The sequence below is a fragment of the Pseudopodoces humilis genome, chromosome 8 (assembly GCF_049639895.1).
Source record: "Pseudopodoces humilis isolate 2021_Gansu_Grassland_sample_001 chromosome 8, ASM4963989v1, whole genome shotgun sequence".
NCBI classification, from domain to species: Eukaryota; Metazoa; Chordata; class Aves; order Passeriformes; family Paridae; genus Pseudopodoces; species Pseudopodoces humilis.
In genome coordinates, this window is record NC_142207.1 from 37719004 (window position 1) to 37733589 (window position 14586).

The following is a 14586-nucleotide window of genomic DNA, read 5'->3' on the forward strand; positions in this document are numbered from 1 at the left end:
ATCTGTCTTGGCTCCATCTCGGCTCCATCTTGGGCAGAGCCATGGCTAAGCTACTGTACTGCCCAAGGTGTGTCCTTTAAGGCCTTTCAATAAATACCTACTTTATTCTTAACTCTGTCCAGCCTCTGTTCCACGTCAGCCTCTCACAGGCATCACTCCCTGTGGGATTCCCTCACAGCCAACTTGGGTCACAGTAGCTTTGTCCAGCCCTCAGCATTACAGAGCTCTGAGCATCTCCTGGAGACCTGGGCACCTCAAAGTGACCCCAAGGAGCCTTTGCAGCCCATGGGAGTGCAGGCACTGGTTTGATTTGTGAAGAGACCCTGTTTTACCATGCACACCATCCTGCCAATGCCAGAAATGAAGGGCCATCCACTCAGGGAATGGCAGCAGCAGCACCTTCACACACCTCTTGGCCTTGCCTGGAGAAAATACCAGTGCAAAGGCTTGGCTGTAAATCATTTTCATGTGTTAATCCAATTGGTTTTGCCAGGGAAGAAAGGAAATAAGAGAGTACATGTATCATGTCTTTAAACACTGAATGATGGCTTCAGATTGAAAGGGAGTAAATTAAATTGGATTTTGAGAAGGAATTGTCCCCTGGGAGGGTGGGCAGACCCTGGCACAGGGTGCCCAGAGGAGCTGGGGCTGCCCCTGGATCCTTGGCAGTGTGCAAGGCCAAGTTGGACATTGGGGCTTGGAGCAGCCTGGGACAGTGGAAGGTGTCCCTGCCATGGCAGGGGTGGGACTGGATGGGCTTTGAAGTCCCTCCCAACCCAAACCATTCTGTCATTCTTTGTTTCTGTGATAAAGGAGCTTCAGGAGCTCTTCCTCTTCAAGCAGGATCTGGATTTGCCTATCCCTGCCTCCTGTCACAGGTGGGAGCAGCTTTCTCTGGACAAAATTCTCCAAGGATGCCCGGTAGCGCGGCTGCCCTGCTCTCCCTCAGCCGGGAAGCCAGCCTGGTTTCAGTGGGAGGCTCGTTAAGGAGAAGGCAGAGTTAAGTGACAAAGCAATCAGGCTTATCAAGGTCCAGCTCAGGGTTTGGGAGGAAATGCAGCCGCCGGAGCACATGCCAATATTGTTAATGCCTTTTGGGGCTGCATCTAAGATTGGGTTTGTTTTGGCAGCTGCAAAGCCTCATACAAAAACATGTCCTTGCTACACAGAGAGGCAGAGAGAGCCAAGGCTGCTGAGCAGGGCAGCACAGGGATGCTCCAGCAGCACAGCCCAAGCCTCACCTGGCAGGAATCCACCTGGCTTCAGCCAACCCATTCACACCAATGGAGCAGCTGGATGCAGCTGTTTGTTTGTTTGTTTGTTTGTTCATTTGTTTGACATTTCCTCGGGGATGGCTTCTCCTGCTGAATCTTCGGAATGGTGGGGTTCCAGTGCCACAGTGCCACGTGGCTGTCCTGCAGCAGTTCAGCAAGGCGCGACAGGCTCTCCTGGAGCCAAACCCTCCTTGTAGCATCAGGATGGCTTCCTCAGCTCAGTTACCCCCAAAACCCAGGAGGGATCAGGCAGTTCAAACAGTTCCAAGAGCAAAAACTGGGAAGTGATAGGTCTTTGTTTGTCAACAACCGTGCAAGCAAGTTTTTCCCCCTCTCCTGGTACTTCTTCCACAAAAAACTTTTAGAGGGCTAAAAAGCAAGTGCGTTTGTCCCCCAGTTCATGGGCAGTGGATGACAGTGACTCCTTGATTAATCAGTACAATGAGAGATTTGGGTTGATAAGCAAACCTGAAGCACATTTGCATTCTGCTGGCCAGAGAGGGATGGCTCCAGCCGATGAGCTATCAGCGATGCCAGAGGTATCCTCCTCAGCAGGGTAATGGATCGCAGGATGCTTTGCCTTGGAAGGCACCTAAACTTTCCCCGATGCCACTCGAGGTAATTTCCTCTCCTCCTGTCCCCGTTCCCTGAGCAGAGCCCGACCCCCTCGGCTGTCCCTTCCTGTCAGGGAGCTGTGCAGAGCCACAAGGGCCCCCTGAGCCTCCTCTTCTCCGGGCTGAGTCCCTTTCCCAGCCACTCCCCATCAGCTTTGAGCATCTCAGGATTTCTCATTTCAGCAGCGGAGCTGAGATCGCACCTACCGTGCTGCCATTGGTGGCTCTCTCTGCGCTCCCTCCGCTTTTCTTCCTGCCGCCCCCACTTCATTCCACATTTTTCACATTTCTGGGGATTGTTTTTCACCTCCCAGCGCTTTCTGGAGCACGCCCAACAGAAATAAACGCAGCCTGACCATGGCTGGCGGGGCGAGGGGCAGGGGGTTACGCTCTCGGTAAATTTAGCCCCTCACTGACAGATTTATCTCCCTTAATCAGAACCAAGCGTAGTTAGCGAGGTTTGTTTTTGTAGACTGAACTTCCCCGAAGTCAGCGCGCACTCACCTCCCCCTCCCTCCCGCCCCAATTACATAAATGCTTTTAGTTAAGAGCTAATTTCCTGGAGTGTGTGCCAGTGCTTCCTCCAAGCAAACACAGCAAAGACGGCACCGAGAAGAGCCCACGTTTGGCTCTGAAAAGGAAGATTATCCTCACGAAAGGTGTGGAATGAGGTGTCAAAGGGTCTCTTCCCCGTTCCTCCGCCTTCCTTTGCGCTGGGGGGAGAAAGCACAGGTGGGGAGCACCTTCCCAGCCTGGAAACTCGGGTGTGCCCCGGGAGACCGAGGTTCGGCCAGGAATCCAAACACACGTCTCGTTGGACAGGAGAGCCTGCAGATCCATCAGCTGCTCCGTTTCCATGCCGGCTGCCTGCTCCCGTCCTTGCCTCAGCCACATCCCCAGGCTGGCCCAAAGCATCCCGTGCTGGAGCAGCTCGGAGCAGCGCGGGGGCCGAGCCGGTGTGGCCCTGCCGTCCCCTCCCGGGGGCTCTTTGAAGGCTGTGTGGTTGGAGAGACTTCGTGGACATCTTCCCCGATGGGGCTCCTCCTCTGCATCTGTCCACAGTCTTGCTTTAACATTCCCCTTTCTTTTTACTTGCCACCATGTCATTAGTTAAGAACATTCCACGTGCCAGCCTGGAATGTGTTGTAATGACCATTTCTTTTCTTCTGTTTCAGCTTCAACAATTGTTTTTACTGAGCTCAGCTGCTTTCCCAGCAATTAGGAGCCACGATGGATTTTGGGAAGGAATCTTTCCCTGTGAGGGTGGGCAGGCCCTGGCACAGGGTGCCCAGAGCAGCTGGGGCTGCCCCTGGATCCCTGGAAATGTCCAAGGCCAGGCTGGACACTGGGGCTCAGAGCACCCTGGGATAGTGGAAGGTGTCTCTGCCCATGGAAGGGGGTGGAATGGGATGAGCTTTAAGGTCCTTTCCAACCCAAACCATTCTGTGGTTCCATGTTTCTATGGTAAATGAGCTCCAGGAGCCCTTCCTTTTCAGGCAGGGTCTGGATCTGCCTGTCCCTGCCTCCTGCCATGGATGGGAGCAGCTTTCTCTGGACTAAGCTCTCCAAGGATGTCCACTCACAGCCCCAGCAGCCCTAGAGAAGCCCCACACATGCCAGGGCACGGACAAATTTCAGTGGAGTTGGGTTCCCATCGTAATACCATGAACAGTTTTCCCCCATTGGTGCAGTAAGGATGAATCCTGTTCCCTTGGCGTTAAGTCAGCCCTGAGGCATTGCTGAAGCACTGAGAGCTGAGCTGGGCAGAAAGGAGAGAAATTCCCTCTGCCAGGAGAGACTGCAGGAGAGGGAGGCAGCAAGGCAGAGGGGAGAGGTGCCCTGCCACATTTTGTGGATTAGCACAAAAGGCTGACATGGAGTCCTGAACCCGTGGCATCACTGACCCACTTCTCCCCTGCCTGGACACAGGTCCTGTTTTCCAGAGGGTGAGCTGGGAAAACATAAATAATGTTTCTTTTTTTCTTCTTTATTTTTTTTTCCCCTTTTCCTTCAGATGAAAATTCCCCTCATTTCCCCTTGAAACCAAGCACACGTGGGACTATTTTTACTCGGGTTTATTTTTAGCTCCTCTTGCCTCCATTGCCTCTCACATGGCTGCACAGGGAGGGATGGCAGCCGATGCAAGGACACGTTCTCCCTCTCCAGTGCAGCAGGTCTGGGGGCAAACAAGCCGGCAGTAATCACAGCACAGCCTCCTCGTTAATCAGTCACTGCTGCCAGCCTTGCCTCAGGGTGCTCGCTCCTATCCAGCACTGCTGCCCAGGCTGCCCCCAGTGCTACCCCACCCAAACACATCCCTATCCCTGCCCCAGTTCCTGCTGCCCCTCTCCCTGCTGGACCCACAGCTCGGCCACAGGAAGGCAATCCTTGCTGGAGCAAGCTGAAAGCCTTGGCAGCTGGATGGGAGCCCAACCCTGGCCACAGCCACCAGCAGGGCAGGAACTGGGGCACTGCGTGGCCCCTCTGTGACAGTGCCTGGCCCTGCCTTCCTTGGCTTTCCCAAGTGAAGCCTTGCAGGCAGGCAGCTGGGAAAAAGGGTTTGGGATGCTCAGGAGATGCTGTGACCAGGGAGAAAGCTGTGTGTGCTGGCCCAGAGGAGGCTGCAGGACACTAAATGCGTTTGGTTGGGATGAGCAACGTACAAAGGTCTGGGTTTCGCTCTTTGGGGGAATTCCAACCCAGCCCAAGCCCCGGTGTTTTTTCCCAGAGGGGAATCCCTGCTGCCTAGCAGCATGACTAACCTGCCCCACGGCCTGTGTGCTTCAGCCAGCAGCAGCCAGCCTGGGAGCAGCACTGGCACTGCCGACATGGAGGGCAAAGGTGAGGCACGAGAAGCTGCATCCTGCTCAGGACACTCTCCTGTCCCACGGCTGCCTCTCTTTCACCCTGCCACCAGCTTCCAGAGCATCTTCCCAAGGCCTCTGCCACCTTCCAGAAAGGAAAGCACAGCCTCTCCATAGCACCAGCCCTCTCCATCCTGGATGACAGCGCGCCACGGTGCCCACAGTGCCACGCTGCCTGTGCCAGGCTGCAGCAGGCACTGGCAGGTCCCCCGTTACCATGGCGATGCTGCCAAGGTTCACATCTTCTCCTGAATCCAATTTTTTCCTGCTGCTTTATTCCCCCCCCACCGGCTCCACACCTCAGGAAGGGTCAGGATGCAGCTCTGCCACCAGGGCTGTGGTCACACTGCATGAAGTCCTTGCTCAGGAGTAACAGCTTTGGATCTCCTGTCAGCACAGAGGGAAAGCTGGAATCAGGGAGCAGATACTGATAAACCCTTTGCTATCTCTTCTCGTTAGACTGAGTCACAGGGAAAAACCCGAAAGGCCTGAAATGTTTTTGTTAAGTGATAGGGGTCTTTTCCTGGTCATTCTTTTAAAAGAAAAGCTCCCTGTGCACAGGGGACAGCTGTGGGTGCAGATCCTTGTCAAGGCTGGTCCCCTCACCCACCCCAGGCCTCCAGCCCATCCCAGCGTCCAGCACCTGGGCAAGTGGGAACCTCCCCTGGAACATCTCCCAGGAGCCACAGTCCCTCTCCTCCCATGTGCTGTTTCATGGAATCACAGCATCATTAGGGCTGCAGAAGACCCCCAAGATCCTTGAGCCCAACCCCAGCACCACCAAGGTCACCACTAAACCATGTCCCCAAGTGCCACATCTTCCAAACGTTTCCAGGGATGAGGACTCCACCACTGCCCTAGCCAGTCTGGTCCAGTGCCTGGCCACCCTTTTGGTGAAGGAATTTTTCCTTCATCGCCAATCTAAAGCTTCCCTGGCCCAGCCTGAGGCCGTTCCCTCTCCTCCTGTCCCTGTTCCCTGGGAGCAGAGCCTGACCCCCACCTGGCTGTCCCCTCCTGTCAGGGACTTGTGCAGAGCCAGAAGGGCCCCCTGAGCCTCCTTTGCTCCTGGTGGCCTCCATCCAGCTTCTCCATAGCAACACCCAGACATTCAGTATAGATCCCAAAACTGCCTTTGCTAAATGCCACCTCTCCCTACCACAGAGAAGCATTTTCAGGGAAAATCCCAGTTTGATCCCAGCCTGAGGAGTTCATCATGCAATGACAGCAGCTCACCTTTAGCTGCTATTCCCAGACTCTTTTCTACACCGACATTGTCCCCGATCCTTGCGCACACGGTTCCTTTTAGCCTGTGGTGTGATAGGACAGGGAAGAGAGACCTAAAGGGGTCCTCCAGGAGAGATGGAGAGGGACTTTGGACCAGGGCCTGGAGTGACAGGACGAGAGGGAATGGCTTCCCACTGCCAGAGGGCAGGGTTAGATGGGATACTGGGGAGGAATTCTCCCTGAACTAAACAGAGAGCTCAGTCACTTGGAGCAATCCCTTATCTAAACACAAATGCTGTGGAATTGAGGAGCTGGGGCTTGGACTGCCATCCTGCCCTGCTCAGGGCTTTTTTTCCTTGCCATCCTTGATTTACAGGAGTGGCACTTTGGCTGAGGATGCTGATGAGCTGATGTTGGGACACAGTTCCAGGAAAGGCAAATCCATTTATCAAAGTGCTCACGGCTCCCAGTTCAAGGCGGGTGAAGCACCAATAAATACCGAACAAAGCAGGGGAACCAGACTCCAAAGCAGCTTCATAAATAAAAGGCTATTAAAAAAATATATATCTACATCTGCAGATGCTCGTGCCAACCTCTCCGGGGTGCCAGCCCAGGTCTGAATCACAGCTGAGAATGCCTGGCTGTGTCCTCCTGAGCTGACATCCCAGAGGAGAAAGGTCCAAGGCACATCACAGGCAGGTCAATGGGAAGGGAAGTGCTGTCTGGCAAAGGAACGAGCTGCTAATTTATTGAAATGCTTTGGAAAATAATTGCATTTGGAAGCCTTCAGCCATCCTGGGTTTGTGCCTTCATGCAGGACTGGAATTTCAAGAGATGGGACATAAAAGGGAGTGAAAAAGCAAAGAGAGCTTTGAAGCTGGGGCGGGAGAGCACTCGATCAAACGGAGCAAGATTCCCAGCTCCCGCCCCATGCAGACGAAGTTTTACAGCTCCTGTGGACAAGCAGTTAAGGAACAAATCAACCCCGCTTGTTTTCATCGAGGTGAGAAACACCTCCAAACCTGGAAGCACCTTCTACTCCTTCAGGTAACTCCAGAGATGGGGAACAGATCCAGCATGAAGAAAAGCAAAGGGCAGAGAGCAGCTCGGTGAAGAGCTGAGGAGGGAATGAGCACAGAATGAGCACAGAATGAGCACAATTCCAGCCCCACCATCCCCTGCTCTGCCAGGGGTTCCCTGGCGCTTTCACAGCACTTGCACTGAGGTAAGGGCAGGGGATGGACAGGGTCAGTGCTCCAGCAGCACAAAGAGGGGTCTGGAACTCTTCCCACTGGAGCTGGCTGGCTTCCCTCCCTGCTCCCAGGGTCTGCTCACTGCCACCACCCCCACCTTCCTCTTGGGCCATCTCCTCGACGAAGGGTGTCATACAAAGCCAGAGCAATGGCTCTGCCTTGGGGGGCTGCTCTGAAAACCAGCACATTGAGGGAAAAGCCTCCTTGGGGTCCTCTGGTGCCCAGTGGATGGGGTCGTGCTGGTTCCAGGACAGAGCTCGTATTCAGGCTCTGAAAACAACGGGCTGTTCAGAGGGAATGAAGGGACAGCAAATCCAGAAGTGATGAACAAAAAAGAAAAAAAAAGCATCTTTTCACACAATTTGCCTCAAGGAACTCTGTGTCATATGATGTGGCCAAGGGCAGAGACTTGTGGGATCAAACAACAGCTGAGCCAGCCCTGGGTATTGCTATTGTTCAAACCAAAAAAGACATGATGTTAAAGGTGGGAAAACCCACTGAGTGTGAGTAGCAGAAATTGCTCAGGCTGTTAAAGGACCATGCTGGAGGAGACTTCCCATGGGTGGAACACCTTTGCTGGGGACAGCAAACTGCTTGGGAGCAGCCTGGATGAAGGTTGCAGGACACCCTGCAGCTTTCCCTGAGGCTCCTGGCACCAGCTGCTGAGCCAATAAAACCCCTTCGATAGCCACAGTGGCAAACACCCCTCTCACCACAAGGATTCTCCTTCCAGCCACTCCTGGCTGGTTTTCCTTCCACCTGGCTTGGTCCTCCTATTCAGCTCTGCACCTGCCATGCAAGGAGCTGCATCCACTGCTCAGACCATGGAATCATGGAATACCATGGGTTGGGACCTTAAAACTCGCCTCATCCCACCCCCTGTGATAGGCAAGAACACCCTCCACTGCCCCAGGGTGCTCCAAGCCCTGTCCAACTTGCCCTGGACACCTCCAGGAATGGAGATTCCACAACCTCTCTATTCATGAAGACTTGCCCTGGGAATTTGGAATACACCATGTTGCTTCCCTTCTAAACTGCAGAGGGAGGGAAAGGTTTAGAGCAGAGGAAGAGCTGCTACAGTAAAACATTACCTCCAAAAGCAAACATGCCAACAAAAGCCTCCAAAAACCTTCAATTATTGAAGTTTCCCTATTAGCACTCACAGCATGTTAATTCTCCCCCTGAGTACTGGTGATGCAGATGCAAGAGCACAGCCTGGGAAGGATGTGGGATACTGCTGGAGCTTTCCTTGCTGGATTGAGCCATCCCAGCACATTGCCAGGCTGAGGCTTTTCAAGCTGCAGAGATGGGGAAGAAACTGAGAAGGTCACATAACCCAACTCCGCTCTCAGGTTTTTTGGTGTTTGGGTTTGTTTTTTTTTAGCTGATCAGATAAATGTTTTGAGAAGACACTTTAAAGCCATGGCTGCTCTCTCCAGGGAACGATCAGGCTGATTTCCTTTGGTCAGAGCACAGTCCCAGGGTCAGGCTGTCAGCTCCCATCCAAATTTGGATGTGGGTCACTGAACAGAAAGCACTTGGCTCTACCACTGCTCATTAGATTGCTCTATGATAAATCTAACCATTAATCTACTCCACTTGGCCCAGCTGAAGGTGATAAGGCTGGTGTTGCAGCCATCCCAGGGGGACCCAAACCAATTGGCTTTCCCAGGAAGGGCAGCTCCATCACAGCTGTGCCAGATCTCCCTCTTCCCATATCCCTTTGGGATGTACCTGCCCCAGATTTGGACCCAGGTGGATGGGTTTGGGTAATTAAGGGTAATTAAAGCTTGGCCAAGTGTCAGTGCTTCACATCTCCTCCTACATCCCCAGCAGAGCATGAGGCTGGGCTCCAGTGCCACTCCATAGGCATCACTGGGAACCAGAGGTGAAAGCTTCCCCAGCTTTTTTTAAGGCTCACCCATGGACCAAGCTCGTTGTGACCCCTCCCGTGCTACATCCAGGGGTTGGAACCCCACTGCAGGTGGCACCCACAGGTGTAACAGGGCTGCTGGGGACCCAGGCTGGGACTGAGCCAGCCCGGGGTGCCACAGCAGGGGCTGGGCCAGTGGCTTTCTCCCTGGAGATTTGGGCTGAAGGTTTGTCTGCTCCTCATGCTTTAACACATCCAGAGCAAAGACTCACATCCCCCATCACCCCCATCAGAAACTGAGCAGCTCTTCAAACTCCTCTGACCACCTCCTCTGCGGGCACATGGGTGGGCAGAGAGGCCCAGAGCAGCCACAGTTCCCTCCTGCTCTCCCCAGAACAGCCAGCCCTGCCCCAGGAGCATTCTGAGACCTCTGATCATGGCAGACAGGGGAGCGGGACTGAAGCTCCCATCTTCCTCTGGCTTCAGAAGCTCACAAATTCATCCAAGAGAATTAAGCTGCCTCTGGCTGAGGCATCCCAGAGAAGCTGCTGGAGTCCTACTGATCTTCCAGAGTAGGATGGGAAGGGCTTGGCATCATCGGGCCAGGCACTGCCTCTGCCTGGAAATCTGGCAGCAGCCAGGCCATGTGTGCTGAGAGCCTGCACCACCTTCCCAGGCTTGGGCTGCACAGGCCCATCTCTATGGATCCTGCTGGAGATGGGAGATGGAAAGTAAACACAAACAAATGTATTCTCCAAGGAATCTAGGGAGCTGGAGGGAAATGCAGAGCTGAGTTTTGAGCCACTCAGGGGCAGAAGTGGCTCCCAAAAAACATCAGATCATCAGAACATCAGCTGAAGGAGGCTGCTGCCTTCTAGCAGCTGAGCTGAATGTTCTCTCCAAGAAGCTGTCTGAAGCTTCAGGCCCTGGATTAACTTGCCCCCGGCATTTTGGGAAGACCTTGGGATGGCAGCATGCATCCATAGCTCTGGGTGCACCAGGCTATATCCCAGCAGAGAGGACTCTCCAGGTGGAGCCAGAGGCTCTCCCGGGATGCCGCGGTAGTTCCCCACGGCCGGGGCTGTCCCTGGCAGGGCTGGTGCCAGCCCAGCACTTGTGCCTGTGCCCGGGGCTGGTCCCAAACCACACACGGAGCTGCAGCCACAGACAGCAGGAGCGGCCTCCCCGCTCCCTCCCGGCCACGAGGGCTGCGAAGGCAGTTCAAAGTTCTTCTCGATACAAAAACGGGCTTTGAGGGTAATTTGTTGCAGCTTGAAAGCAGCTGGAGTTAATTACAGAGCAATGAAATATCACACTTTAATATTGCTTCATTCCCCTTGGCTGGGCTGCCGTGGAACGCTGCTCCGATCCGAGCCGCGGGCCTGAGGGCTCTCCCATCTCCGGGTGGCATGGCAGGGAGAGGCAGGCCGTGGGATGAGTGAGCCTCCAGAGCTCAGGAGAAGGGGGAACGGAGCACGGGGCTGCTCAGCTCATCCCCGGGCCCCCCCGGAGCCTGCAGCCCCGTGCTCAGAGCTCCCATTTGGGATGCGGGCCTGTTCCCCCATGCACAGGGCACTCCCGCAGTGGCTGGCCCAGCAGGCAGCCTGGGAAGCCCCTGGCTGCAGGCCAGCACTGCCCGGGCGAGCTCCTGACTCACCTGGCGAGAGCCGGAGCGCCGTGACCGAGGGCAGCACAGGTGTCTGCGTCCTGGGAAGGGCTGCTGGGAGCACGGAGAGCAGCAGCCTTGTCCTACCTGGAGCCCAAGCCGGCTGTGGCAGGAGTTTTCCTGCTCACTGGGCACCCCAGAGAAGATGCCAAGTGTCCCTCTCGCCCTGGTGCCACTTGGCTGCTTTCTCCCGCTTGGAAATGGCATGGAATAAAGCAACAGGGAACACCAGGGTGGACAAAGCACTTGGCCAACAGAACCTGCGTAGCCCAGGCAAGCGACAGAGCTGGCCCAGGCATGGCCACAGCCACCACTACACGATCCAGGGCACCCCAAAGCCAGAAGGACACGAATCGCAGCGTGCTTAGTGCCAGCAGCCAAAATGGAGCTAAAAGCATAGCTCTGAGAGCCCTCTACGCACTCTGAAGAGCCTTGGCCACCCCAGCCCACCCTAGGGAGGCTGCAGCCCCTTTCTCGGTGCCGTCATCCCGCCCAGAGGAGCAGGCTGCATTGCCACCTAATGGGATGTGCTGGGAAAGCCGGAGCATCCCTCTGGAAAGCAACGAGAGCAGGGCTCTGGGGCTCTGCAGGTGCCTCAGGCTCCTCACCCCGGCAGGACCGAGCCGTGCCCGGCTCTGCCACAAACCAGCGCTGGGGCACAAAGCAGAGGGGCCGGGCAGGAGGGGACAGGGGTTTGTGCGCTCGGAGCCGTGCCAGGGAGCAAAGCAGCCGCTCGTGACCCAGCGCTATCACCACCCACCTCTGTCTGGGCACTCCAGGAAAAGCCTTTATTGGGTCTCAAAGTCGTTTTCCCTTCGCTGCCTCCCACAGCTCATAAAAGCTCCTGCCAGCAGAGCCCAGAGAACATGAAGCTCCCCGAAGAAGCGGATGTTGTCCCGGTGAAGTTGCCTCCTTGCCAAAATGCTGCGTGCAGGCAGACACCAAAGGGAAAAGCAGCTCCACAGGGACTCCAGAGATGGATGAGGGATGGAAATCAGCATGGCTAGGAGAAACACGAGTGGTTGTGCCAGGAAAGAACAGGGACTGGTGCACTGTGCCAAAGCCACAGCGCTGAACACAGCCTTCCACCCCGCTCCTCTCCATCACCACCTGGAGAGCAACACCTTCCATGGGACACCCCGGGCACTGCTGGGAGCAGCAAGGGCCCCATCTCCTCAATTACTGAACTGGCAGAGTCACAAATGCACAGCCAGGAGGGTCTGCTCTCGTCCCTGCTCCTGCCTGGAGCACAAGCTCACAACCCAGCCTGTGACCAGGGAGCAGCAACCAGAGCACAGCTTTGATGCCTCGCTCCTGAGCCCCTCACCTCCCTCCAGAGTTCTCCTGGCCCACAACAAACACCTCAGGGGGGAGTCAGAGGGGATTGGAGACCCCTCAGAGCCCACGGTGGCTTTGTTTCCCTTCCTCACTGAAGGTACAGTCCCCACCCATGCCAGCCTGACTTCCAGGACTGCTTCAGCTGCCCACCAAAGGCAATGGGAGCCTGATTTTTACCCATATCCAAAGACAAAAGTGGAAATGGATTTCATCAAGTTCCTCCCTCCTTCAGCCTTGAGTCTTTCCTGTAGGCAGAGAAACCAAACCCCGAAAAGCAGCAAATTGAGTCTGTGTCCTAATGGCAAATCCCAGTTTCTGACATCCTCACCTTTTGTGACATAAAACCAATCAACCTTGTCTCCCAGAACACCCAGAGGTGAAGGGAACATCCTGGGAGCTGCCCTGGATGCTGCCAGGGCTGCATAGGTCATGCCTGCTATATTTTAGCACCATTTGTTGCTGGTTTTTTGGGGTTTTTTTGTATGCATCAACTCCTTTTATACACCAGAAACTCTCCTGGGAGCTTTATATCAAAGGACTTGGTTCCCAAAATGGAAATCAGCTTCCACAGTGAGCAGCAATGCTTGCAGCAGCCACCTTCTTGAGGGCAGGAGAGGAAGCACAAAAGAGCACACCTGTGCATCAGCAGCTGGATAAATCCTCTTTCCTGGTCTGCACGGGGCACTGCTGTGCCCCAGGAGCTGCTTCCCCAGCCGTGCTCTCTGCTCCAGGACAGGTGGAGGAATGAGGAGCAGCACCCGCCTCTTCCAGAGGGAACTGCAGCACCCACCGCCAATTCCAGCCCTGCTGCCTTTAAAGGTGCTCAGCACTGAGCTAATTGAGACAAAGCTCTCTCAGGAAATTTTCAAGGAGAATTGAAGTCTCATTTGTAGCTGCAGTTTTTGCCTGGGAGGGTGGAGAGTACAGCAGGAGCGGTCCCATCAGATAGCAGCAGCCAGGCTGGGCTCTAGCACCTGCACAGGAATCACACAGCACTGGGAGGCAGAGCTTGGCCGCGCTGGGAAAGAGTGCTTGGCAGAAAACAGGCCTCAGAGCTGGGAACCAGAGCGAGTGCCGTGGCACCCTGCCACCCACGGTGCCAGGGGTAGGAGCACGGCAGGATCACAGGGAGCAATGTTGTCAGATGGGATCGGTGTTGGCCAACACGGATGGGAGCTCACTGGGCCAGGCACACCCACGGAGCCTTTGCCAGTATCACACAATCATGGAATGGTTTGGACTTGGAGGCACCTTAAAGATCTGCTCCAATGCACCTGCTGTGGGCAGGGACACCTTCCACTATCCCAGGCTGCTCCAAGCCCCAGTGTCCAGTCTGGCCTTGGGCACTTCCAGGGATCCAGGGGCAGCCACTCTAGGAAGCCTGTGCCAGGGCCTCGCCTCCCTCAGGATGTCCTCTCCTGTCATCCTCACATCAAATGCAAGTCAACAGAAGGCTAGCCCAAGGAGGAGAGTCCATCCCTTTCATCTTCAGACCTCCTTTTCTCCAAGCCCTCCCTGAGCACAGATGGCTCCTGGGGTTGTCCATAAGCACTCAGCTCACGTTAACCTGCACAGGCACGTTTTTGGGAAGCAGCCCATCAGGTGCCAGTGCGCCATCCCACCGCCCCTCTGCTTTGGTTGCTTCTCCTCACTTCTGCACAATTGATTCATTTTGCTTTTGTGAACAGCACTGGAAGCCAGCCGGGATTTGTTGTGCACCTAAATTCCACTTGCTCAGCCAGCTCTTCCACAGGAGGGATTCATTCCAACCACATCTGTGGTGGGGGCACAGCAAAACTGAGGCAGCAGGGATAATACTGAAACCTCACTGCTCTTGTGCCACCCAGAGAAGCTGTGCCTGCCACAGCCCTGGAAGTGTTCCAGACCAGGTTGGACAGGGCTTAGAGCAACCTGGGATAGTGGAAGGTGTCCCTGCCCATGGCAGGGGGTGGGACAGGATGGGCTTCCAGTCCAATCCCTTTCAGTGGTTCTGTAATGAAAGCATTGAAGTTTCACTGTGAAGGAGGAAGAAGAAACTTGCTGGATCTCAAAACTGCAGCCCTGGGCTTGATGTCGCTGCTGAGGAGCAAATTCCTCACAGAGAAGCTCAGCCATGCACAGGTTATCTCCACGGCCTGGATTTTCCTCTCTCTCCCCTCCTGTGCAAAGGGAAGCCAAGGGGGAGGTTGTTGCTGAACTGGAGTGAGCACAGGAAAAGCTGGTGGCTTTGCCCACAAATGTGACCTTCCCCAGGGAATCTGCCCTGCGAAAGCAGGCAGAACCAAGCATGGGACATGACAGGCAAGAGGCAAACCCCAGGCAATGGGAATTTGGGATAGGAGGACAGACTGCAGATGGTTTCACACATGCACCTACGCAGAAGCACAGGGAGGACTTGAGCTATGTTATCTTTCCCAATCTAAGTAAGAACTGGAGATGGATTCCTCCAACTGGCACAGCATAGCCTCCAAAACCCAAAT